This window comes from Erinaceus europaeus, chromosome 22, assembly GCF_950295315.1.
Source record: "Erinaceus europaeus chromosome 22, mEriEur2.1, whole genome shotgun sequence".
Taxonomy (NCBI): domain Eukaryota; kingdom Metazoa; phylum Chordata; class Mammalia; order Eulipotyphla; family Erinaceidae; genus Erinaceus; species Erinaceus europaeus.
In genome coordinates, this window is record NC_080183.1 from 12,851,806 (window position 1) to 12,878,857 (window position 27,052).

General features: G+C 39.5%; 1 long non-coding RNA gene across 1 annotated transcript in view; it reads right to left on the minus strand.

Annotated features, from left to right (window-relative positions):
- LOC132535403 (uncharacterized) overlaps positions 1–19,239 on the minus strand; it is a 417,427-nt gene extending 398,188 nt beyond the window's left edge. Inside the window, exon 1 of the long non-coding RNA XR_009547181.1 lies at positions 19,223–19,239. This is a non-coding gene — a long non-coding RNA (uncharacterized LOC132535403). The remainder of the gene's footprint in view (positions 1–19,222) is intronic.
- Positions 19,240–27,052: the final 7,813 nt, after the last annotated feature.

The following is a 27,052-nucleotide window of genomic DNA, read 5'->3' on the forward strand; positions in this document are numbered from 1 at the left end:
GTTACAAAAACACTCTATCACGAAAATTCTGGTATATAGTAGGTGAATCATTTACCAGCATCATTTAAAAGTAAAAGGTAATAATGTTCTCTGGGTTTATTAGGAGATAGTGTTTGGGACACATCCAATATGATCTTGGCACATATTGGGAAAGAATGAAAGTTGAAACTTTAGGAATTATGTAGAGGATCAGGGGCTGTGGAAAAAGAAGGGAGGTGAAGAGTAAAGGATACGTATTGGTGTTAATGCAAAAAAAAAAATTAAGCAGGGCAAGAGAGAGATCAATCGAGGGATCAGAGCAGATGATTAAAGGAAGATAGTCCACTCCCTTTGCTTTCCAACACAAATATTTTGTTATCCAATTGTTCAGACTATAAATCAGCCTATACTACTTCTCCTTACATCTTAACCCCTCAGGAAAATCTGAAGTACAGAATGAACATGGAACCCCTAGCACAGGACATGTATTACCTCCACTTCAATGCCTCATTTTCTGCAACAAGCTTGAGCATATATTGCTCAAGTGTAATATTCAGGACTTGATACAGATTGACACCTAGCATTTGTCCTCTGGAATGCACTTGGAAATGAATGGTGAATTAGGAGATGTGAGCCTTCCACCATCTCGCTGCCACTTTGTGATGCAGACTAGAGGGCCAGTATCAATGTCAAGCTGCTCTCCTCTGGTGGCTGGTCTGTACCCTCCAGCTCAATAACCTTTGTTAAGAAGAGATGGGACATTCTGTTACTTTGCATTCATATTTTTTTATTGTTGTAGTCATTATCGTTGTCGTTTTTGATGTCATAATTGTTGGATAGGACAGAGAGAAATGGAGAGAGGAGGGGGAGAGAATGACAGACACCTGCAGACTTGCTTCACCGCCTGTGAAGTGACACATAATTTTTTAAAGACTTACATAGCTGAGATATAATATCAAAGTTGGGGCCTTATGGTGGTGAACCCAGTTGAGCATACATATTACAATGATCAGGGACTTTGGTTAAGGTCCTGGTCCCCCCCACCCCCCTCAAGGGAAACCTTTGCATGGTGAAACAGTGGTGCAAGTATCTCTCTTTCTCTCTCCCTATCCCTTTCCCTATCAGCTTCCCCATCCAATAACTAAATCTGAAAATCACAAATTAATGGTAGGAAGTTAGATTAGTCATTACAATAATGAGTTTCATAATATCAGAACAGATTACCATGATTCATTAACTGATGGATACTACCCAGGGAAGACTAAAGTGTTTTGTTTTTTCTTCAAGAAAGTAAATGCGTTTTTTTATTATTATTTTATAGATGGCATGATGAAGGCTTATATCAAAAGTGACTCACGATGTACTTAAACTAACTAGTGGCAAACATAATATTTGAGGGAGAAAACCCAATTTCTTCATTATTATCCCAACAGATCAGATGGGGAAAAGATTCGTAGAGATTTTCACAATGAATACTAGAACACAAAAGGTCAGTAATGGCCTCCAACTCCAAGGACTTCTGGCATTTTCTTTGATTATGAGCATACCCCCTACATTTAGAATACAGTACCAGGCAACCACAATAATCCCTAAAGGTAAATGTCATCAGTTAAAACATATTGATGATCTGCAGTTCAGAAAAATTGAATGATTTTGGGGGGCCGACCAGTGGTACACCCAGTTAAACACACATAGGACAAAGTGTAAGAACCCAAAGAAAGATGCAAGTTTTGCGTTCTCTGCTCCCCACCTGCAGCTAGGACTCTTCACAAGTGGCGAATCAGGTCTGCAGGTGTCTCTTTTTCTCTCTCCCTCTTTATCTCCTCTCTCAATTTCTCCCTGTGCTATCCAATAAAATGGACACAATGGCCACCAGGAGCCCTGGATTCGTAGTGTCGGCACCAAGCTCCAGTGATAATCCTATATGCAAAAAATATACATACATACAAACATATACATGATTCCTTTTACAAAGTTATTTTATTAATTGTGCATATGGTAGAGAGAGAATTTCACATGAGAGAGAACTAGAAACCATTACAGCACTGGAGATGAAACCAGAAACCTCAGGCATGTAGGTTCCACTCTCTACCAGTTGAGCTAGTGCTATCAAAATGTCAGTGACACTGAATGAATTGTTTACTATTTTTTGTTTTATTTATTTATTATTGGATAGAGACAGAGAGATATTGAGAGGGAAGGGGGAGATAAGGAGAGAGACAGAGAGACACCTGCAGCCCTGCTTCACCACTCGTGAATCTCTCCCCCTGCCCTGCAGGTGGGGACCAGGGGCTTGAACCTGGGTCCTTGTGCACTGTTCTGTGAGCACTTAATGAGGTGCACCACCAGCTGGCCCCTTTTTACTATTATTTCTCTGAACTTCAGCACCGATGAAATATTAGTCTGAATGTAAAGCATCAAATTTTATCCTGTGACACTGCACAGTACTGATTTGATGTTGCATTAAATGCTGTTCAATTTTGAAACTTTGAACCTCACTTGGTCTTTCCATGGTCACACTTAAAAGATATTTTATAATTTCCTTCTTTATTAAATTCAGGTACTTTTACCAGTGCTAAATTGAACTTCATCCAGAAAGGTGAGTCACATTCATCAAAAATGACGGACTATATTGAGCAGGCAAACTTCTTCCTTTCTTTCATTGCCCCCAATAAATCAAAGGACTTTAAGGACACCCTAAGAGTTGCACTGCTACAGTTCCCACTAATGTCAACTACAGCACACTGAAAAGACTAAGAGGAAGATACGGGATAAACAGATTTGGAATAAATCCAAAGCAAGAAATGGCTTCTTAACCCAACACAGGAATTCTTGATGAGAGTTGATAGCACTTGGGCTTCAGATCAATTTCTCCAACTATACTGACAAGCTTGATGATCACATATTGTATAGCCACAGTGAGAGAAAAGATTAATTAGGCTAGAAACTAGTTGTGGTTATGTCATTCCAAGATATGTTCAAGACCCTACAAGGGATGTTAGAACAATTATGTCACAGAAGATATTGGTCTGACAAAATACACCAGAAAATAACAAATCAGCAGAAAAATATCTTAAGAGTAAGAGGAGGAGTACTCTGGAAAGACAGTGTTTTATGAACTAATGTAACTTGAAGAGATTCCTAAAGATGCCAAGAGATAAGCCTGGCTTTGGAATTATAGCAGACATAGAGATGAAAAATCATCCCTCTAAGAGCTAGAGAGAGAGACTTGGCAATTGTATTAGGAGAACAATGGAACTATTCCAAGAATTAAATAAGTCTATCAATAATGAAAATAAAGATCTCTTTAGGAAAAAAAGACAGAGTTCTCACACTTTCATATCTGCATGGAACCAGACAAAGTATTCAAATTAATACAAGGGAGCCTAGTATAAGGGGAGAAAGGCTTAAGTTTTGCAGCGAAATCATTTATTTTTCCAATTTGTGCTGTTGAACTTTTAATCATTTTTCAGATCAAAAATGTTTCCTACACATCTTTGTTTTGATAACTAACATAGATCTTATAATTTTTGTTTTCATAATCACTCATATTATTCATTCTTAGAAATATTTTCCTGCTAATAAAATCTCACCCTTTTTTCTGAAACAACCGTGTTTTTCCCATTCTATATTTTGACCTTGCCAAATTTTATACTTCAGTACAGAATGATCGGATGTTTAAATGTTTAAATTTCCTTGTGGATATTATCTAGCCTACTCAAATCATCAATTATTGTTGAGTATGTTTCAATAAAGCAGCTGCCTCCCAAGGTCTTCTCTCTAGATAAACTCAATAAACTTTACACTGAAAGGTCTGTGTGTGTCTGTGCAAAGCTGCGCTCTTGTGTATTCGCTACCACAAGCTTCTTTTTCATTCAGATAGAGAGAAACAGAGTGAGGGAGCGACGCTGTGGCACTCACGTTTCCTGAGTACCATAGCACCTTTCATAGAGTGTGCTGGCATGAATCTAGTCTGCGCACCTTGCAAGGTGTATCTATCTGTCACAACTTTCCTTTTCTTTAACAAAGTTAAAGACATTAAAAATGTGGTGTGCAGAGATAGAAATGATAAATGTAGAACAAAAACAAGTATCACCCAGTGGAGAGCAGTACTGCTGCAGATTTATTTTGATGTTACTTGTGTTAACGTTGGGATAGCGGGAACACAAATTGCAGGCTAGCCACCCACAGCAATATTGCAAAGCTGTGAAAATAAAACATCTATTGTCGCAGGTATCAACACGGAAATGATATTGGGTCACGGAAATATTTGGCAATATCAAGCCAATCACAGAAGCCTACAATATAATGAATGGCATTCTCTTTTCCTTGTAATTATCTCTATTGATTGGATGGAGACATCCAGAAATTGAGAGGGAAGGGGAGATAGAGAGGGAGAGAGACAGAGAGACACTTGCATCCCTGCTTCACCACTCGCAAAGCTTTCCCCCTGCAGATGGGGACCAAGAGCTCTAACTTGGGTCCTTGCGCTCTGTAACATGTGCACTCAGCTAGATGCACCACCACCTGGCACAATATAATGGCATTTTAAGACACTTTTAAAATAAAGCTGTTAAGGAACATTTTGGTGATGGCTATTGACATGTGTGGTGAAATTACTATTTAAACAACAGAAAGAGATTTATAAGCAAAATATACAGGATTATGGCCCATCCAGAAAAAAAGTTTATGATTATATGACTAGAGTTAGCTTAAATGAAGAGTTGACAAACAGGTATTTATTAATGACTCAAAATGTAACAATATAAAACATGCAAATGATTTTATGTGTAAAATATTAGTTGCTAAGTTTAATTTAGTATGACCCACAACCTGAAACAAGTGATTGGGGAAAGAATCGTGGACAAATCCTGGGCACTGACAATACCCAAAACAATCTGTTTCAGTCTTTCACGTAGCTGCCACCAACGGGGAATAAAGTCATTTAATTTCAGACTGCATTAGTTTTTACAGTTTAAACTACAGACTATTGGGTTTTTAAAAGGCTTCTTTAAAAAAAAATAAAAAGCCTTCAAGTAAACACCTTTATATTCAATTCCTTTTTATTTTGCACAAGTGAAAATTCAAACATGCCTGTATATTCAGATTTAAAGCTACAACTTTGTACGCATTTGAGGATTAAATGGTATATACCCACCACCACATTTCTACATTGAAAAAAAAAAAGAAAGAAAAACTCAGGGAGTATTATATTTAAATGTTTACCCATAATTTAGGAAAGGTAAACAACTGATACAGAAAACAAATCTTTGAGAAACTGAAAGTTAAATGAATCACTCTGTGTGTGCACCATGCTGAGTAAAACACAAAATTAATTAAATCCACTGAGAAAGACCCTAGTTTTCAAGTGCTGCTTGTTCTCCTCAGCTTCGATAATATTACAAAAAATAAAATGCACAAAAAAATACTTTGAGCTAGGAAGGCATGTGTTTTCTTGAAGATAAATAAAAATATAATATCATGAGACTTGAGAACTGCTTAAAATGGGGGGGGACTTTAAACAGTCCTACCTCACACATCCCATTATTTTATGGATTGCATCTATTTGCAAGTGGCATATGTAAGCAATGTCTTTTATTCTTCCTTTTGTCAAAGTGAACAAATAAATGCAAATAATGGAAGGTAAGTGCCCTAGTAATATTTTGCCCATGCCACCATAGAGAGTTTATTCCTAATTCTGTTTGAATGTGTAGTGCAAATGGAGTCTTATTAAATCTTTGACTTCTACTCTCATGATTACTTCTTTGCAATTTATTCCATATGCCATATGGTATTTATAACTCTTAGTCCATTAAAGGCCTTTATTTTTCTGGCTTCTCAATGACCCTATTACTTTCCAGGGAACCCGAGCCCATTTGGTTTGCAGGAATGTCATCTCAGCAGAAAACTTCTGTGAACAAAGATAATTGCCTGGCCTTTATGGCTTGTGACTGGGTTCCTACATCCTTGGGGGTGGAAGTGACCAACCTTTCCTATGCCCAAGCCAACTCCTGGTCCTTCACATAATATAGTTGGCCTGTTTTCTTGCTTTGGAAAGAGGAGCAAGCCATACCTACTTTACAACTGAGTATCTGACCCACACTTTCAGAAATGTATTTTCCCCTTTAATAAATAGTACTCCATAAAGGCAAGAGGACATCATTTTAAAGAGAAAGAACACAGAACCACTGTGCAAGCACTCTAGTACGAAAGCGATACTGACTTTGGCTCCAAACTGCTGACGGAAATGAAGGCTTCTGAATGCCTTGGACATAACGCAACAGAAATAGAACAAAGGCTAAGAGAGTGGGACTCCAGCTGGGTATGTTGAAATACCTCTGAGCAGAAAACTCCAACTCCTCTTCTTGACAGCAGAATCAAATTATTGTGAGTGTGTGTGTGTGTGTGTGTGTGTGTGTGTGTGTGTGTACAGAAGAAAGCTACATGGGGTATTAACTTAGTAGATAGGAACACATCCTCTTACCTGGTGTGTGTTAGCAGTCACGGTACAGAATGCTCTCAGCACACGGACTGAAATGGAAGATAAGACATAACAGGTGCAGGGTCGGCAGAGTTTCTCACTTGGATTGTGTGCTGCTTTGCCACACACAGGACCTGGGTTCAAGCCCAAATGCTGCTTCACTGACATGAACTTTGGTGCCGTGACTTTTTTCTCCCTGTTTCTATGTAAAAAAAAAAAAAAGAAAGAAAGGAAAGAAATGTCTTAGAGATAATTAACAAACCAAGAAGAGAGAGTGAGAAAGAATTCATTTCAGAAATGCCTGTCTTCTTCTAACCAGACTTTGCACCCAGGCTTGTAAGCAACTTGAATCTTTCTAATCAGTTGTATTGTCATTTTATCTCTCCCCCAATAGCTAGTACAGGGTCCAGATTCTACTGTGGCTCAGTTGTGCGGAGTCAGAACTTTCTATCCTCTAAACCTGTTTCTTAAAAGAAGTGGAACATGACACCCTGAAATCTGATGCTTTGGGATATTGTTATGAGTTGCAGGAACTTGAAGGAAAGAGACTGCAGACTGATGAGACAGCCAAAAGGGCTTCTGATCATTGAATTTCCCCTGGAAGTTGTTTTTAGTCACATAGGGAGGGTTTAGAGAACGTTGCTCCCTGTAGTCACTGTTCCTCAGTAGTCTGCAGTGATCTGACCTTCCTATCTTAAAGTTTCTGCCACTCCTTTCTCAAATGGGAACCCCTGTTGACCTCTGAGACATCTTACTCTATCTCTTTCAGCATTATTTATGAATACTACAGTTCTTCTTTTTCTTCTTTATTGAAATAACAGAGCTTGAAAAAGGAGGGTTTCATACTGAACTAGGCTGAAACCCGGATACAACCATCTACCAGCTTTGCTGTGACTTGGGGCTAGACTGCAGCTAAGCTGGAGACTTAATTTTCTCCTCACCAAATACTTGCCTCATCCTCCAGCTGTGAAGACTGAGTTTATGGAGAGGAAACATCAGTTAGTAACTGATATGAAGACTAACTTGACTCACCACTGATGATGGTGAAAATAAAAAGGGAATTGAGGAGAACTGCAGTTTTAGGCATGACTGATTGGCATTCCATATCAGATGAGTTTAAAGTTCTCTCAATGCCCGACTGCCTCATCTTGTCATAAGAACACTCAGAATCTCATCTAGGAAAATGACAAAATAACAATAACTGAGGTAAGATACTGTATTGAATTCAATGTTTTTGGGGACGGAATTCAATCTAAGTTACTGGGTATTTAAGGCAGTGCATATTCATGTCTCGCATGCTTTTCCCAGTACTAGAAACAGAGCAGGTGTTCAATAAATATTTGATGAATGAGAAGGAATAAGATAGTAAATGATGAATGGCCCCTTTCTGCCTAGAGAGGCATGACTTCTTGGAATGCAGAAGATACAAAGTCTTTGGGCCACAAGAAACCTCACTCATGTGAAGCAAGGGCAAAGTCAGAATGCAGCAAATGGTGGGAGAGGTGCATGATTGCCACATAATGCACAGACCTTCCTGTATTGCTAAGCAGATGAGAAATTACCTTGAAGAAAATAAGGAACATCATAATCTTTCAAAGACGTAAACAGCAGAAGGAAAAAGATGGAAAATAAATGTAGAAGATAAGATAGCAGGAAAAAAAAAAAAAGATCTTCACATTTCAGAGGAAGGAGAATGGTGACAAATGTTTCTGTATCTAGAAGACACTTTACATGCTTAGAGTCTAGCAAAAATTGGAGAAAACTCTAGAACGCATTATTGCCAATCTTGCACAATGTGATTAGTAGGGTCATCTTTCTTTTTTAAAATGTTTAAATGTATTTGATAGAACGAAAGAATCTGAAGAGAAGGGAAGTAGGAAGAGAGAGAGAAACACTCTCAGTACTACTTCACTGCTTATACAGCATTTCCCACCCACAGGTGGGGAGGAGGTGGGGGAGGCTTGGCACCTAGTCCTTTTACATGGTGACGCATGCACTTAACTGGATGTGCCAATGCCCAGCTCAATTTTTTAAATTTTTTCCCCTTTCAACTTCCTTAAAATGCTTACAAGCTTTGCCCATAGAGGGTCTGGTTTCTGGTTTACCCAGTTGAGCACACTCCCTCTCTCTTTCTTTCTTAATATAACCATTTTTAAAAAAAAAATTAATTCTATTTATTTATTTATTCATTGGGTAGAAATAGCCAGAAATCAAGAGGAACAGGGGAGAAAGAGAGGGAAAGAGACAGAGAGACACCTGCAGCACTGCCTGACCACTTGCAAAGCTTTCTTTTAGCAGGTGGGAACTGGAGACTTGAACCCAGGTCCTTGCACATAGTAACATGTGCGCTCAACCCCCCATGAAATAAATCTTAAACACACACACACACACACACACACACACACACACACACACACACACACACACACAATCAACTGATCAGCCAGAAATAGTACGTGAACAACATAGGTCAATATCACAAAGAGTTATAAAATCATCAAAGATCTCCCAGCAAAGTATTAAAATATCATGCAAGCCCATTAACAATGAGGGAAGCATGCTAATGAATTAAAGTATTTTAGATTTCTTTTCAAATGAGGCAAGCATTGATTTTTATTCTGAGACATCTCCAAGGCCAGTAGCCTTCTGTATCTGACATCAGGAGTCTCAGTGAGCAAATGTTACTTGAGAGTGTCTTCAGCTTACCCAAATTTGAAATGTCTACTTTAAAACTCTTAGGTTCTTACATTAGACTATCTCTCTGTATTCATCAACTCAGGTTTCACTTATAAGCCATAATAAACCTAATAGGTCAAATAAGAGATCTGTATTTTTAAAGTCTGGAGATTGGGAAATTCAAGATCAAGGCGCTGACCAATTTGGGTTTGAGTAAGGTTCCCATTAATGTGTTACAAATAATTTTTGTGTGTGTGTTTTCACATGACAGGGAGAAATCTAAAGTCCTCTTTACTGGGTTATCAGAAAAGTCATGATGAATTTTTACATAGAGAAATACAGCAAAACTTTCCCCAAAATCCAAAATATAGGCTTTTGACCCACTTATATCCTCCCCTCCCCCCCACCACACACACTCTACCTTAAAATACCATTTTCAGTGTGGGTTGGAATTTCAACATGGGAAATTTGCATAGGCCAAAGGAACTTGTCAGAGTGAACTTATTGCCAGGTCTTCATTATAATCTCCACTATCATGCCTTAATGATAACTCTTAATACCTGCCTCTCCGTTAAACATAATGTACACTGGCGATTTAGTCCTTGGAGTGAGAACTATGATGATGTTTTCAGTTTCTTCTTCCATGAACTCATTCTAATCACTAAACCATGTGCCATATGCGTTCCTAGCCAAAGAGCTTTGATATAAAATCTTGGGTATTATGTTTCATGACATTACGTGATTTTTCAAATAAATGTTTCCTTCGCATTCTCTCATTTGAGAATCTGTTCTACTATAGAACCCAATCTAATATCGCAAATTTAACTGTAATTCAAGATAAGATAGTTCATACAGCTAGTTATATTATCTATATACATTAATAATTTATACATATAGATATAGTTATATTACCTATATATAGCAATAATTTATAATTAAGTTGTAGTTTATAGTAATTATGGTAGGGTTCCTTTTTAAATTTTATTATCTTTATTTATTTATTGAATAGAGACTGTTAGCAATCGAGAGGGAAGGGGGTATAGAGCGGGTGAGAGTCAGAGAGACACCTGCAGCCCTGCTTCACCACTTGTGAAGCTTTCCCCCTGTAGGTGGGGACCTGGGGCTCGAACCTGGGTCCTAGCGCATTGCAGCATGTGCACTCAAGCAGGTGTGCCACCATCTGGCCCCAGTAGGGTTCCTTTAAGCATTACTGAATATATACTTTGTGCTTAATGTGTGCATGAATCTTGTCATTCTTTCAGAAGTAGTCTTTATGTTTTCTTATATCCCCTACATTATGTGTGTATATATGTACATGCAAATGCACGTGTATGTAAATTCATTATTATATGAAACATATAATAGTTATTACAGCATAATTATATGCCCAAGCACTTAAGGATCTATAAATCACTCTGTTATTACATACTGTAAGAAATATTTCCAAAGCAACTCACATATACATTCCGCTATTTTTCCCTTAAGTATTTTTTTGAGAGTTTAGTCAAGGTCTAATACTATTTAATTTGTAATCATTTATTTAGAGCAGAGATTGCGAGTTTTCAGAATCAATCCCTAGCATTTCTTTTGGAAGCTGTGCCTGTTTTTCTGCATCTCTTCGCCATCGCTCTATTTTCTTATCCAGAAGAGAAAGTGTTATTGTTGATCTTATGACAGCTCAGCTGCTTCTATCAAAGGGTAATCTTTGTCCTTCCTCACTGCCTGTCTTCTTCGTGGCTGATCCTTTGCTCTCTCTGAACCAAAACTTTCCTTAGATTCATGAACATCCTTGTGCGATGCTCTTTTCATTTTGTTGCTTAGATCTTTACTCATATCGGTTCTAGTTTCTCTGGCTCTCTTTTGGATTCCCTCCGATATTCCAGTCAGTCTGTGACAAAGCAGTCTACTTCTTTTTCACTGTAGCTGGTCTTTATTCACAGGTTAGTCTAACCCCATTCATTTCTCCAGCTCAGCTGAGAGAATTCTCCTTTAGAACAGAGGATGTTTTTCTTCAATGAGTTGTTTGCCATTCTAGTTCTTTAATACTAAGTGATTATGGCCTATTATGTGTTGGGTTTATAAGCAAAATTAAATAATCCCCTTAATTATAAAAACTAACTCATATGCTGATAAATTAATAAAATATCAGAAGGCTTCATTAAGTGGTCAATACTTAACCTAAATGGACCTATATTCATACCCTAAATATCCCAAGTGAGTTCTTTCCAAATTCCAGTTTCCAAATTTTGCTTCAGAATTCCTAATGTTTTAAACACAGCAGAGAATGAGACTTCTGAGGGGCTGAGCAGTGGCAAGACTCATTAATTACCCGTATTACAAAACACAAGGACCCTGGTTCAAGCCCTTAGCCCCCACCTGCAGGGGCAAAGCTTCACAAACTGTGAAGCAGAACAGCTGTGAGCAGTTGTCTCCCAGTCGCCCTCTCTCCCTCCCCTTTCCCTCTTGACTTCTCTCTGTCTGTATCAAAGAAATAACTTTAACAAAATAAAATAAAATGACAACTTTGGAGATCTCTAACAACAGATGTGAACCACTGATTGGACGGCAAATTCTGAATATAAAGAGTAGTGATAAGATTAAAAATAAAAAACTAAGAAAAGTCAAGTCAAATAGGTGCTAAATCCAGCTGAATTCGATACCTGATGGTCTGTCTTCTCAACTCACAATAAATAGTGAAAATGTTGAAAGCACTGATGCATTCTAAATAGAGACATGCAGTTTGTATTCGTTTTTATATTTCATTTTCTCATCTTTTATAGTTCTTTTTTTTAATAAGAAAGAAATACAGAGAGAAAGATGCAGAAAGAAAGACCACAGCACAGCTCAATGCTGGTTTATGGGGATTGAACCTGACTCTGTCACTGGACCAAAGCCAATACTCAAATACCTTCACAACATCTCAGGAGAATGATGTATAATCATCAAAATTAAGTACTCAAATGACCTAATTCATAAGCACAAACTTAACGTGGTCCCAAAAACACTGTATCCCACCAACTATGTCCTCATCTCCCCTGCTGCCATTTCATACTGATTTCTAGGGCATTCTGCATTTACTAAAATCTATAGTCATCTCCCTTTTACAGTTTAGCACTCGGAAGGAGAAACCAATTCTAGGCACACAAGATATGTTCACCATTTACGGAACGTAACCTTTGCAGCCCAAGTAATTAACTGTACCTGATTTTACCAAGGAGAAACATGGGATTCTTAGCAAGTCACAGTGACATCTTCATGATCATAGGTCAATAAATTATAATTGTAGGCCTGATTCTTTTGAGTTGAGGATTGAAATGCCAAAGTCCAGATTCATTTCATTACACAGATTTGAGGTGACCTACATGAGATTTTTTTAAAAGGAATATTCTTATAAGGGATTTTATAATTTGAGCTAGTGGCACCTGCAGAATCTTGGCTGTTATTTAAACACCTCAAATAGGAATCAAGAGATCCATTGCTAGTCCTGGTTTCACTAATTGCCAGCTATGTGACATTTGGAAATCCATTTACACTTTAGTAACTTCTAATTGGAGGCTTGTCTAGCACACACACTTCTCTTTTTCTTCCCTTTTTTTTTATTAGATATACAGTGAATTTAAGAAGCTCATAAAAAAAAAAAGTTCAAGCTGCAGTTTATTGTCTTTCAGGAAATTCCGGAGTTGGGGAGAGAATCCATGTAAGAGTTAACCCTCTTATCCCGGACATATCTAAAGGCATGAACCTCAAAACACTGCGATTTACATATTTTTCTCATAATGTGTAGTCATCTTACCTTGAGTTCATTTTGAAATTCTGCTTGGAGGGAGAAATATTGCTAAAATTAAGTTCTTAATTTATTCTGCTCATCACGCATGCCCCCTTTCATCCTATTAACATAAAAAAGTGAATGTCCTAATCTCATTGCTCATAGGAATAGGAAAGCTATCAAGGGAGGGGATGGGGTATGGAGTTCTGGTGGTGGGAACTGTGTGAAGTTGTACCCCTCTTATCCTATGGTTTTGTCAGTGTTTCCTTTTTATAAATAAAATTTTTAAAAAAGAGAAGTAGGAGAAGGAGAATATAGGAACAGAAGAAGAAGAAAAGCAGAAAGAGTTATGTGTAGAAAATATAACCAAGTCCTCTGGAAGAGAGAGATTTTTCTGTTTATGAGACCTTGCATTGTCCCACCAAATGATGCGAAGTTTATTTGGCTGTACCCTACAGGGCCTTTAGGCCCAGAAGCCAGGAGAAGTGGCAATACTGAGTTGGCACAGAGTAACAGAAATGTCATTTTTTAATTATGTGGTTCTGAAGGGAATCTATTATCCACTGCTGAGAGGCTGAAATTAGACGATTTATCTCCGAGGCAGCTCTGTCTACAATCTAGAATACATATATAATCTTGTCACTGCAGGAAATAGAACGAAAGGATTTTTTTTTTGGTGCCTTATGTTTACAAATTTATTCTTTGAAATTTCATCAAGTACACGAGAATGAAATCTTAACACAGAGTGGAAGTGAAATCTTCCACTCTGCCCTTGTCCCCTTCTCAAAGGGCACTTAAGTCACACAGGCCTTTCTTCATTTAGCACAGATCCATCTAGACCTCACACTGAAGAGGACCTAGCCCAACTCCACCGCCTGTTCCAAAGACCCACTACCAAGGCAAATAGAAATAGATCCTGAAGGAAAACCAAGTAGACTAGAGGCATCCAACTAAATTAATAGAAATAGATTTCTTCTTGTTCTTGTTCTTCTTCTCCTTCTCCTCCTCCTTCTTCTCTTTCTCCTTCATCACCTTCTTCTTCTCCTACTCCTTCTCCTTTTTCGTCACCTTCTCCTCCTTCCTCCTCCTCTTCCTCCTTCATCTTCTCCTCCTCCTCCTTCTTCTGTATTTCAAATGAGATGCTGAAAACCATTTAAAACACTTCTCCTTGAAGAGACTCTAGTTAAAAAGTAAACTGATATACATAGCCACCAGCTTGTCCACATTAGTGCTTCATTATTTCTGATGTTTCCCCCTGAAGGTATCAAGGCAAATGAAAGAACGTAGTTCATACATGTCTTTCTTCTCTTCTCTTTAAAAATTCTGCCAAATTCATTAAGTTCACTACTCTGTGTGAATCACAGCTCCAAGAAATTCACATCTATTCACCATCAGGTACAAACTAAAGGCTTTTAAAGCAAATGTGTGCAGTTTATTTTAAATTAATGTATTTTTTTATGTCCTCTAACAGCATCAGGAAATTTGATCAAAATCTGGCATGGTGGAAAGATAATAGCTGCACTGCCCTCTAGTGTGGTGTTCGAGCTATGACATGATAATGTAAAGGAAGATAAATTGAAAGCATCCGTGTACCTACCACTTTGTGTGTGTGTGTGTGTGTGTGTGTGTGTGTGTGTGTGTGTGTGTGTGTGTGTGTGTGTGTAAGAAAGAGAGAGAGACAGAGAGACAGAGATAGAGACAGAGAGAAAGAGAGAGAGAGACAGAGAGAGAGACAGAGAACTGGAAGTGCAGTCTTACCTTCCAGCATTTTGAATGAGTAGTAAGACTCGTAGTCTCTTTCCTAAAACCTGATGCACAAATACTACGGCATTTCCTGGGATATTTCTGGGGCAACAGGAAAAAAGGAGATGCAGCCATCTTTACTACAGATTTCACTGCCACAACTATTGGACTAGGAAAATTCCAATCACAATTTCCATCCGTCTTGCATATTCTCCCATACACATAAGCATCTCAAAGGTGAAATATGCTTAGACACAGTGCCACTCGCGCCTGTGCATTCATAAAATAACTCAAGCCAAACAGAAAGCAAAATCCTCTTTAGAAATATGTGCCCATAGGTAGCCCATGGTTATTCATCATTCACAAATTGCCTCGTTGGATTAGTTTGGGGATTTCATCTCGAGTCAGTGAAGGCAAGCTTCCCTTGAACCATCTTCCAGACATTGGTCAGTATACTTGGGGATTTTGGTGTGCTGGATAAACACAGAGATAGAGATGGAACTGCTGAGTACTTCAAATTTATTTCTCAGTTCAATAGGGCACTGAGTCATAAAACAAATGCATGAGTGTCACAGACTTTATACCAGACCTACATTTAACTCAGAGCGAATCATCCTAATTTTATAGCTTCTTACATACATCGTGTTCCTTAATGGGATCTGGAATATGTCAAAAGTCTGATCTGTTCTCGTTTTGTGGCCTCAGAGGCAGATAACCACACAATTACATACACACACACACACACACACACACACACACACACACACACACACACACACACACACTTTCCCTTGCCTAGCTGGGCAGTATTAAAAATTAAAAGCCAATTCCAAGGGAGTCAGGCAATAGTGCAGCGGGGTAAGCGCACGTGGCAGGAAGTACAAGGACCTGTATAAGGATCTAGTTCGAGCCCCTGGCTCCCTACCTGCAGGGGAATTGCTTCACAGGCAGTGAAGCAGGTCTGCAGGTGTCTGTCTTTCTCTCCCCCTCTCTGTCTTCCCCATCTCTCTGCATTTCTCTCTGTCCTATCCAACAACAAAAACAGCTACAACAACAATAACAACCACAACAAGGGTAACAACAAGGGCAACAAAATGGGGGAAATGGCCTCCTGGAGCAGTGGATTCGTAGTGCTGGCACCGAGCCCCAATGATAACCCTGGAGGCAAAAATAAATAAATGAATAAAAAGAGACACTTTATCAGAATTTTTAATGGCCTTTCTTTAAAGACTTTTGGGCATTTTCTATTTACTGCATCTTTAAGGCAAAACTGTGATGCTCTACAAATCTGTTTATAAAACATTTTTATTGCAGAGGAAATGAAAGAAGCATGTTTATAGCTCTTAAGTCCTTTTTAAAAAGAATTTTTAAGTTTTTTAATTTAATTTACCTTTTTTCCCCTTTTGTGGCCCTTGTTTTATTATTATCGTAGTTATTAATGTTCTTGTTATTGGTGTCCTTGTTGGATTGGACAGAGAGAAATGGAGATGGGGAAGACAGAGGGGGGAGAGAAAGACAGACACCTGCAGACCTATTTCACTGCTTGTAAAGTGACTCCCCTGCAGGTGGGGGAGCCGAGGGCTCGAACTGGGATCCTTACCTTAGTCCTTGTGCTTGGCACCATGTGCACTTAACCCAATGCACTACCACCTGACCCCAGCTCTTAAGTCTTAAATGATAGTATTCTAATTTCTTCTAACCAAAAAATAGCTTTTATTCCTATTTGTTCTTTAATAAGTCTTGAGTGAAAATCTTCCCACTTGTTTTGCTCGTCCTACCCTTGTTAGAACTGCTGCAAAATGATTCAGCATAGTTTTGTTTATGTAGCTTATTTTTTAATTTATTAAGAATATATATTTTCAGTAAAAAGATTTTATAAGTTAATAAAATTCTGCCTAAAATATGCCACATTCCCACAGTCTGAACAGATTCATACAAGATCAAGATGAAAATGGAAATGTAGCAGAGAGAAGATTTTGGCTTTTGAAGATGAAGCTCTGAAATCAAATGAAATCTGACAGGAAATATACATCAAGCGACAGAATATATAATGAACAATTTCTTAAAATGCCATGTCGAAGGAATGTATTAACATCTAGCTGTGTCTTACATTCATGTCTTGTATATTCTGTTTTCTCTAAGACATACAGATCTTTGCTAAATGACTACAAACCTGCGAAGTGGTTAGCTAGACTGAGTGTGTAGGCGTGCGTACTCAGGAAAACATCAGGTCGGCGAGGCAGCTTACTTGGGAAGGTGCCTGCTTTGCCATGGGTCTCATTCAGGTTCCAGATCAGCCCCACTTGACGGAAAGAAGCTTCATGGCTCTGCATCTTTCCCTTTCTCCTTTGTCTGTCTGCAAAAAGTTGGTCCAGAGTAGTGAAGCCCCAGACATGGCAAGAAATAATGAAAAATGCCATCCCCCAACATGATTAACTTGAAATATATATTTGTAATGATAAGTTTCCTTTTTTATGTTTAAAAAAAATGCTTCAAAAAGTTCAAATGGCACCATGGGGTTTAGACCCACTGGGGGAGTGTAGGATTCTCTCTCTCTCTCTCTGTCTCTCTATCTCTCACATGAGATTCTCAGTTCTCTCTCTCTCTATCTCTCATATGAAATTCTCTGTACAACTGATATAAAATACATCTTTGAGACAAGAAAAAAATGTGAGTTTCATTCTAAGGAAATACGAACAAAAGTGTATGTTTGTTCACTTATACTAAATCTGACAAACGTGTGTTTATAATAGGAATATTCCATATCTAACTTGTTATTTAAGAACACCTAGCTTAACGGATTTAACTCCATGTTTGCTATGTTGACTCTGCCACCAAGTCTATGATTTTCATAATATTGCAGCAAAAAAAAAAAAAATAGCCACGATACTGACTGGACCAGTAAAACAACCCACTTGTATAGTGTGTGGCTTTGCAAGGCATTTGGTTCAGATGCAAACTCAATCCACCAACTGTTTTGAAGGGGTAGTATGGTCTCCTTCACTTACTCTCTGCCTCTTTATCAAAAACAGAGAATGAATAAATAAATAAATAAATAGGTAGAGGTAGATAGCATAATGGTTACGCAAAGAGACCCTTATGTCTGAGACTCTGAAGTCCCAGGTTCAATCCCCCAGCATCATCATAAGCCAGAGTTGAGCAGTGCTCTGGTAAAACAATAATAATAATAATAATAATAAAGAAAAGAAAGATATCATGATCATAGTTTATTATGTAAAACCTTAATAAAATGTATATACCAGCACTGCTATACCTTTATTTAATAATCTTCTTAATTAATAACCAATAACACATTTCCCTGTAGTATTATTTTGGCAAGAATGCTTATTTTATTTTTTGTGATGTCTGAATAGTAATCCCACAATTCTTGCATTATGGTCTAGTCACATTTGGCTGTTTGCAATCATCATGTAATAAGAATAACGCCAGAGAAACAAGAAGAGACCCATAACAGAAGAAAACTGAAAGTTTCCTTTAAGGAAGCATTGCTTTGGCTGCTTTAGTGAAATCCTTTCCCAGCTGGTGGTACCCTAAGATGAATAGAAAAAGGAAATGGAAAAGGAAAGGGAAAAGCAGGCACCATCACGGCACAGAGAAAATGTCAGGGAGCAAAGTAAAACTATGAGTTTCAGGTCCACAAGCTTCCGCCAAGCTCGGTGGCCACCAGCTGCACTGCCAGCCATTCCGCATTGACTGGAGATGCAGTGAGAAAAGGAAATCTATGTTGAAGGTTTTACTGCAGTGACTGAATCGAGCTGCCCTAGCCCAGATCTAAATAGCCTGGTAAGGGATTGACCTTAGGCAAGAATTTCCTTCTTCTGCTGCTGAACAAATGCCAGTTTGGGAAGGCACCCAGGGTTTGTGAACTGTTTGACTTAAATCATGTAACAAAATGCATTTTGCATGAGATCATCACCTGACAAAGCTAACCTGAGTTGAAAAGAGCTTAACGTTTGAAAAATAGAACATTATGTCTTGAACCTCAAAAATGTATATCGTGCTAGGTGTGGGAAACTGTCTTCTCTGGGTGGGGTTCATAGGATAATGGTTTTACAAAGAGGCTCCAAAGTCCCAGGTTCAGTCCCCCACCTCACCAAAAGCCAGAGCTGAGCAGTGCTCTGGTAATTAAAAAAAAAAATAGACCCCTTTGTGGGCCCCCAAAGGACCTTGCCCTCAACTTGCATCAACAATGGTAGAGAATGTTCCATCCTCTGAAGGGAGGCTGGACAACTTACTCTATGCTACACCTCAGGAAGATGGGTCCTGATATTGTGGCAGGTTGGAGCATTCCTACTCATGACCACAGAATGAGAGCTCAGATCTACAGGGAAGCAGAGGTCACATAGGCTCCTAAGCTGAATATGGGCCCCAGATCACATCAAATTGATGGGGTTTACAGTCAACAATATTTATACACCTTTCCCATATTTGGGAGCTACTCTCTTCCCTGATCCAGCTTTCTAGTCCTTCTGCCAGCCATGACATCATCTCCCCAGACAATAATTAGGATCCACCTGCATATCAGATTTCAGACTCAGGCAAAAGAAAAACCAAACAAACAAACAAAAAACACTAGTATAGCCAAAGGCCCTTTGGAAAATAACTAAAATATACCTACTAGCTATCTACAAAACAGAGATCCCCATCCCCAAACTCTTCATCTGCACTATTCCAGCCTTTAGGTCCATGACTGGTCAACAATTTGTTGGGCTTTGTATGTTAACTCTCTTTTCAACCACCAGGTTCCAGATGCTAGCAGGATGCTGACCAGACTTCCCTGGACAGACAACCCCACCAATGTGTCCCTGAGCTCCATTTCCCCACAGCCCTTCCCCAGTTGGGAAAGAGAAAGACAGGCTGGGAGTATGGGTTGACCTGTCAATGCCCATGTTCAGCGGGGAAGCAATTACAGAAGCCAGACCTTCCACCTTCTGCATCCCACAATGACCTTGGGTCCATACTCCCAGAGGGTTAAAGTATAGGAAAGCCACCAGAGGAGGGGATGGGATACAGAGTTCTGGTGGTGGGAATTGTGTGAAATTGTACCCCTCTTATCCTATGGCTTTGCCAATGTTTCCTTTTTATAAATAAATAAAATTTTAAATATGCTTCACATACTTATCAATTTGATACCTATCCAAAATTGTCTATACTTCCATTTATCTGAGCCTGAATTCTCTCTCTCCCTCTCCCTGACCCCCTCCCCCCCACTTCCTCCCTTTCTCTAAGGTAATAAAAATGTTTCCTTAGGGGGCCTGGGCAGTACCAGGTTAAGTGCACATAGTGGAAGTGCAAGGATCCTGATCCAAGGCCCAGGTTCCCCACCTGCAAGGAAGTCACTTCACAGGCTGTGAAGCTGGTCTGCAGGTGTCTATCTTTCTCTCTGCCCTAGTCAATAAAATCGGGGGTAGGGGAAGCCATCAGGTATAGTGGATCTGTATGTAGTGCCCACAAAGATCTCCATCGATAAACCTGGAAGAAAAAAAAATCCATTATAGACTAATCTTGGACCAATCAGTGACTTGATTTAATCTGCAGATTCATTTTGAGAAAGTAAGAACAAATTTCAACTCAAAACACTTTTTGTCTGAAGAATAAAAGCCATCTCATTTCTAATCTTTTTTTTCCTCCTTTGTTCTCTCTTTTTCTTTGCACCCCCCCTTTGGGAAAATGACGGTTCATAGTACAGTAGTGGACACAAACAATTGAATACAATTTCCCACCTCCCTAAGGAAGGTGTCTGTAAAACACTATCACCCCCAAATTGGGTCCATTCTTGTGTCTTTCTCAATTTTCTTTTGTCAAACCCTGTTTTTTAGTCAGTTCAAAGTGCATCCTGGTAATTCTGATGTATGACAAAGTTGGTTGGCCAACTGCCCTTCCATTCATTCTAAATATTTGAATCAACAAAAGACTAAGATTACATTGGTCCTCAGCAAAATCAAGTTACATTTTAATTTGCTAGGATCTTGCCTAAATTATAAGTTCCATTTAAAAAGTATCCTTGCTTCCCTGGATAGACCGTTTCTATCATACACTCAATCATTATCATTTATCTACAGAACAACGAATCTTGTAGCACTTTTCTTTCCATCAACAATAAATAGTATCTATCTCAGGGGTTGGGCAGTGCCACTCCTGGCTAAGTACACACATTACAGTGCACAATGGACCCAAATTCAAGACCCCGTCCCCCAGTCAGTCTCCAAGTGTAGGGAGAAAGCTTCACGAACAGTGATGCAGAGCTACACGTGTCTCTGTTTCTCTCTCCCCCTCCATGACATCTCTTTCTCTATGGAATAAATGATTTTTTTATAAATTAAAAGCTAACTAAATACAGCATCTCAACCAATATAGTGATAACTGCAGGGGAGTCGCTTCACAAGCTTTGTAGCAGGTCTGCAGGTGTCTATCTTTCTCTTCCCCTCCTCTTTCCATTTCTCTCTGTCCTATCCAACAACAACGACAGCAATAGCAACAATAATAACAACAAGGGCAACAAAAATGGGAAGGAAAAAAAAAGAGAGGCCTCCAGGAGCAGTGGGTTCGTGACGAGCCCCAGCGATAACCGTGGAGGAAAAAAAAAAAAAAGAAAAAAGCACTGTTGCAAGGATTTTATGTCTGTACATAAAATACAAGAAACTCTAAGGAAAACCATGCACACACACACACTGAGATCTAGGATAAATATGAATATGAAAGCAGAGCCCCAGCAGTGGGGACCTGGCTGCTTTGCTAATGCACGTCATGATACTCCCAGACCACACTGACCTTTCCTGCTCTGATCTCTAGATGTTTTTGTGAAAAGGTCAAGTGTAGCTCCTGCTCTGAATTTGCTTAGACCTTGCTACAAACATAGGGATTATAAATAATCGGCATGGTTAATTTTTCCTGGTCATCTTGACAAGGCTAAGGGATGCTCAGATAGCTGGTCAAATATAATCCTTTGATGAGACTTTGATGGTGTTTGGGGAGGAAATTCCCACTTGACTCCTTGAGTTGTGTGAAAAGGTTACACTCGCATCTGTGGGTGGACATCACTCAATCCATTGAGTAGAGGAGCACAATTAAAAGATAATCATGGGAGGTCGGGCAGTCACACACCAGTTAAGTGCACAGAGCACAAAGCCAAGGACCTGTGCCAGGATCCAGGGCAGAACCCCCAGCTCCCATCAGCAGGGGAGTCGCTTCACAGGCTGTGAAGCAGGTCTGCAGGTGTCTGTCTTTCTTTCCCCCTCTCTGTCTTTCCCTACCCTCTCCATTTCTCTCTGTCCTAACCAACAACAATGGCATCAGTAACTACAACAATAAAAGAATAAGGGCAACAAAAGGGAATAAATAAATAAATAAATAAATAAATAAATGGATCCCTCGCTCCCCACGTGCAGGGCAGACATTTCACGAGTGGTGAAGCAGGTCTGCAGGTGTCTATCTTTCTCTTTTCCTCTCTATCCACACCCCCCCCTTCAATTACTCTCTGTCCTGTCAAGTAAAGATAAAATACGGGGAAAAAATGGGTGGTCCAGGAGGTGGTGCAGTGGATAAAATGTTGGACTCTTGAGCATGAGGTCCTGAGTTCAGTCCCTGGCAGCACAAGTACCAGAGTGATGTCTGGCTCTCTCGTGTTCTCCCTCTCTCTCTCTCTCACACACACACACACACACACACACACACACACACGTACCAGAGTGATGTCTGGCTCTCTCTCTCCTTCTATCCCTCTCATTAATAAAGAAATAAAATGTTTTTTTAAAAAAGAAAATAAAAAGGGGGGTTGCTTCCAGGAGTGGTGGACTCTTAGTGCTGACACTGAGCTCAAGTGATAACCATGGTGGCAATAAAAATAAAATTAGAAAGTCAAATGTTATTTTTTACCTTGTTTCAGGACCTACTTAGTTTTCCCTCCTTGAACAGCTGAGATAACTAAGCAGGCCCCATCTTAAGGTAAGAGACAGCATTTGACTTTTATTTGGCTGATATAGAAAGCTCTCACTATTTAATACATTTGAAAATCTCCTCCTTTTAATAATGCCCCTCACAAGAGGATGAAATGTGATCCACAGTTTTTTTTTTTTTTTGGGGGGGGGGTAATAAAGTGCACAGATGAAGGGAGTTAAATAGATAAATCCCCTATGTTTTACAAGAAAGTCAGACTGTGTTAGTATTTTTCATTCTGTTTCATGTTAATTATTCTTTTAAAAAACTACTATTAAAAAGGACAAATGCTGGATGATCTTATTCACAGGCAGAACTTGAGAAATGAGGTAGGAGGGTGAGGGTGAGAGGTTGCACACTGGGTTAAATGCACACAGTACAAAGCTCAAGGACCAGACCACACAAGGATCCTGGTTCAAGCCCCCAGCTCCACAGCTGTGGGAGAGGGAGTCCCTTTGCAAGCGGTGAAGCAGGTCTGCAGGTGTCTGTCTTTCTCTCCCCCTCTTTGTCTTCCCTTCCTCTATTTCTCTCTGTCCTATCCAACAACAGCAATGACAACAAAAATGGGAAAATGGCCTCCAGGAGCAGTAGATTTGCAGTACAGGCACAGAGCCCCAGTGATAACCAAAAGAAAAGAAAAGAAAAGAAAAGAAAAGAAAAGAAAAGAAAAGAAAAGAAAAGAAAAGAAAAGAAAAGAAAAGAAACGAGGTCAGAAAGGGAAAATGCAAAATAAAACTTGGACTGCATTTGGTGTCCTGCATCAGAGCAAAGGACTCTGGAGAAGCAAAGAGCAGGGAAGGGAAGGGAAGGGGAAGGCAGGGAAGGGAAGGGAGGGGAGTGGAAGGAAAGGAAGGGGAGTGGAGAAGTTTGTGGGTCCCAGAGCATGCTGGTTCAAAGGACCTAAGTCGGGGCTGAGGCGGCTTTACAACATCTATCACAGAGAAATGAGAAATCTGTCATATTTATATGCCAACAACAGTAGTGTAAACCATTCAAGGAACAAAGCCAGTAAAATGATAAAAAGAAATGGCTATTTTCATTTTACATTTCAAGGAAAAGACTGTTTCAGGTTCTCAGTCTTATCCAACAAGAAGAAAGAAATGTTAAGCTGTTTGTTTAGATGTATTCAGCCAGTATGCAGATGCGCAGCCATAAAAGTCCCCAAGTTCTTACTGCTGACTGTGTAGCACTGTGATCTGAGGAGAATTTTATTCTGCATATGCAGTCCTGCAACCAATTCTCAAGTTTCGATTTTAGGGGCCTGAGGTTAGTGCCTGAGACATTATTATATGTTTTATAGCTTTCTGAAAGATGCTGAAGTATTTCTATGGATCGGACAGTCAGAGTTAGCAATTGAAGCCAAATATCAATATGTTCAATTACAATGACTTCAGAGACTAGCTGGGAGATTCTGTAGTCTTGAGATTTTAATAAGAGTAAGAAAAACTGATGATTTAGTTCCCAGTGAAATAAAGATTTAATTCCAAAAGTGTGACACTGAATGCTCGAGCACCAAAAAGAGTAAGAAGCAGGAGGAGTATGAGACCATGAATTGATATTTGTTACATGTTTTAACTTGGTTAGATTATAACTCTTACTTGATGAGCCAAACGCCAGACAGATATTGTTATGAAGAAAAGAAGACTGCCCCAGGTAATTTGGGGAGACATGATTAAATCAGTTAACAGACTTTACGAATGGAAGTGAAATTTGCCAGAGTGAACAGTAGCTCCTTCCATCCTACAAATATCAGACTGCCTTTGCCAAAACCCTCCATCACATAGGCAATGCTTGAAAGTGATCTCTTAACAGGTGTCACCCACTGCTTCTCTGGATGGATCCTGCCTCACATACCATTCTGAAGGCATTCAGTTAACACTGATGACAAAGAGCTATCATTCATTCTAAAGAGACTGAGCTCCAGGGGAGTCAGGCAGTAGCACACCGGGTTAAGCGCATGTGATGCAAAACGAAAGGACCAGCATAAGGATCCAGGTTCGAGCCCCCGGCTCCCCACCTGCAGGGGAGTCGCTTCACAGGCGGTGAAGCAGATCTGCAGGTGTCTATATTTCTCTCCCCCTCTCTGTCTTCCCCTCCTCTCTCCATTTCTCTCTGTCTTATCCAACAATGATGACAACAATAATAAATACAATAATGAAACGAGGACAGCAAAAGAGAATAAACAAATATTTTTTTAAATCTTTAAAAAAAAAGAAATTGAGCTTCACTGAGTCTTCATTCAGTCACAGTACCCCCCACCCCAAAGGCCCTGTTCAGACGTGGTTATTCTTCCAAGTGGTGATAATCTCATGTGTGAATACAGGCATCAGGGGTTGTGCGAATCTATGGTATTGTTTAATCTTAAGTTTACTTTATACAGTTATCTATTTAAATATAAGGTAAGGGGGCCGGGCGGTGGCGCATCTGGTTGAGCGCACGTGTTACAATGTGCAACGACCCAGGTTTGAGCCCCCGGTCCCCACCTGCAGGGGGAAAGCTTCATGAGTGGTGAAGCAGGGCGGCAGGTGTCTCTATGTCTCTCTCCCTCTCTATCACCCCCTCTTGATTTCTGGCTGTCTCTATCCAGTAAAAAAAGATTTAAAAAAATTTAAAAAAATAATAATAAGGTAAGAAACAACAATGGTAGGGACAAGCCCACTCTCCAAAGGAAGGCTGGGTCAACATACTCTGCCACTCGAGGAAAATGGGTCCTGACATGGGTGCAGCCCAGAATGTTCCTAGTTATGATCATGGACGATGAGCTCAGACCAACAGGGATATAGAGAGTATACAGGCTTCTGTGCTAAATATGAATATTCATATTTATATTCATATCCAATGGGGTTTACAGTTAGCAGTATTTATATACTTTTCCCAAATTTGGGAGCTCCTCTTCTGCCCTGATCCAGTCCTATTCCCAACTCTGACACCAGCATCCCAGATAATAATTTTAGCCCACTTGCATGTTAGCTATTGTGCTCAGACAAAAGTCAGTAAACTGGGGCTTGGATTGTTACATGGAAAACTGGGAAATGTTACATAAGTACAAACTATTGTATTTTACTGCCAACTGTACACCATTAATCCCCCAATAAAGACTTTTTAAAAATAAAGGCTATATATGAAAGTAAGAAAATAAAATTAAGTTGTGTATTAAAAAAAAAAGTTAATAAAGTCATGGGCCCCTTGGAATAAACCTAAAATAGACTTCCTAGCATTTTCCAACATGGAGACCCCAAATCTCATCTGCTATGTTCTTACTTTTGAGTTCCTGATTATTAAACAATTTGCTCTACTTTATATATTAATGATTTTTAGCCACCAAGTTGCAGATGCTACCATGAAGCCAACCTGACTTCACTGGGCAGACGATCTCACTAATGTGTCCTGGAACCCCACTCCCCAGACCCTTACCTCACTAGGGAAAGATAGAAACAGGCTGAGGGTGTGGATGGACCTGCCAACACCCATGTTCAGCAGAGAAGCAACTACAGAAGCCAGACCTCCCACCTCCCATAAAGATGTTTAGTCCATATTCCCTGAGGGGTAAGAGAATCTGGAACCTTTAAATGGAGGGGATGGGATACAGAACTCTGGTGGTGGGAACCGTATGGAATTGCAACCCTCTTATTCCACAATTTTGTCAATCACTTTTAAATCACTAATTAAAAAAAAAAAAAACTAAAACTACCCTTCATCTGGATGGGGGGAGTTTATAGTCCTTTTTAGCTTATCTCCTCTGCGACATAGTGATATTACAAATGAAATATTTTAAGTATAATTATAACTGGATCTATGAATGCCCATGTCACAAAATCAGTTCAAATACTAGTTCTTAGAAAAGACTGGCTCTTGAGAGAGCCGTGCTTTATGAAGGCTAGTCTCTGGTAGTGCCTCATTGTACACAAAGTCTTTGAAGTCCCTAGATAAAATCTGCCGCCTTGCAAGGATTTTCCCCAAGAGTCAGAGGCTATCATAAGAAACACCCTTCCGGGAGTCGGGCTGTAACGCACAGGGTTAAGCGCAGGTGGCGCAAAGCACCGGCATAAGGATCCCGGTTCGAACCCTGGCTCCCCACCTGCAGGGGAGTCGCTTCACAGGCGGTGAAGCAGGTCTGCAGGTGTCTGTCTTTCTCTCCTCCTCTCTGTCTTCCCCTCCTCTCTCCATTTCTCTCTGTCTTATCCAACAACGACAACAACAATAATAACTACAACAATAAAACAACAAGGGCAAGAAAAGGGAATAAATAAATAAAATAAATATTTAAAAAAAAAAGAAACACCCTCCCCCCCATTTACTCTTGTCCCAAGGTTTTCCATATTCCCAGATTCCTTTTGTTATTTGAGTTCAGATTCAAAACTCTAGCCTTAGCAAATAGTATGTTACTGATTTCTGTGTGGTTTCCAGGTACTTTAAAACATGTTAACCATACTTATGAATCATGTACGTTC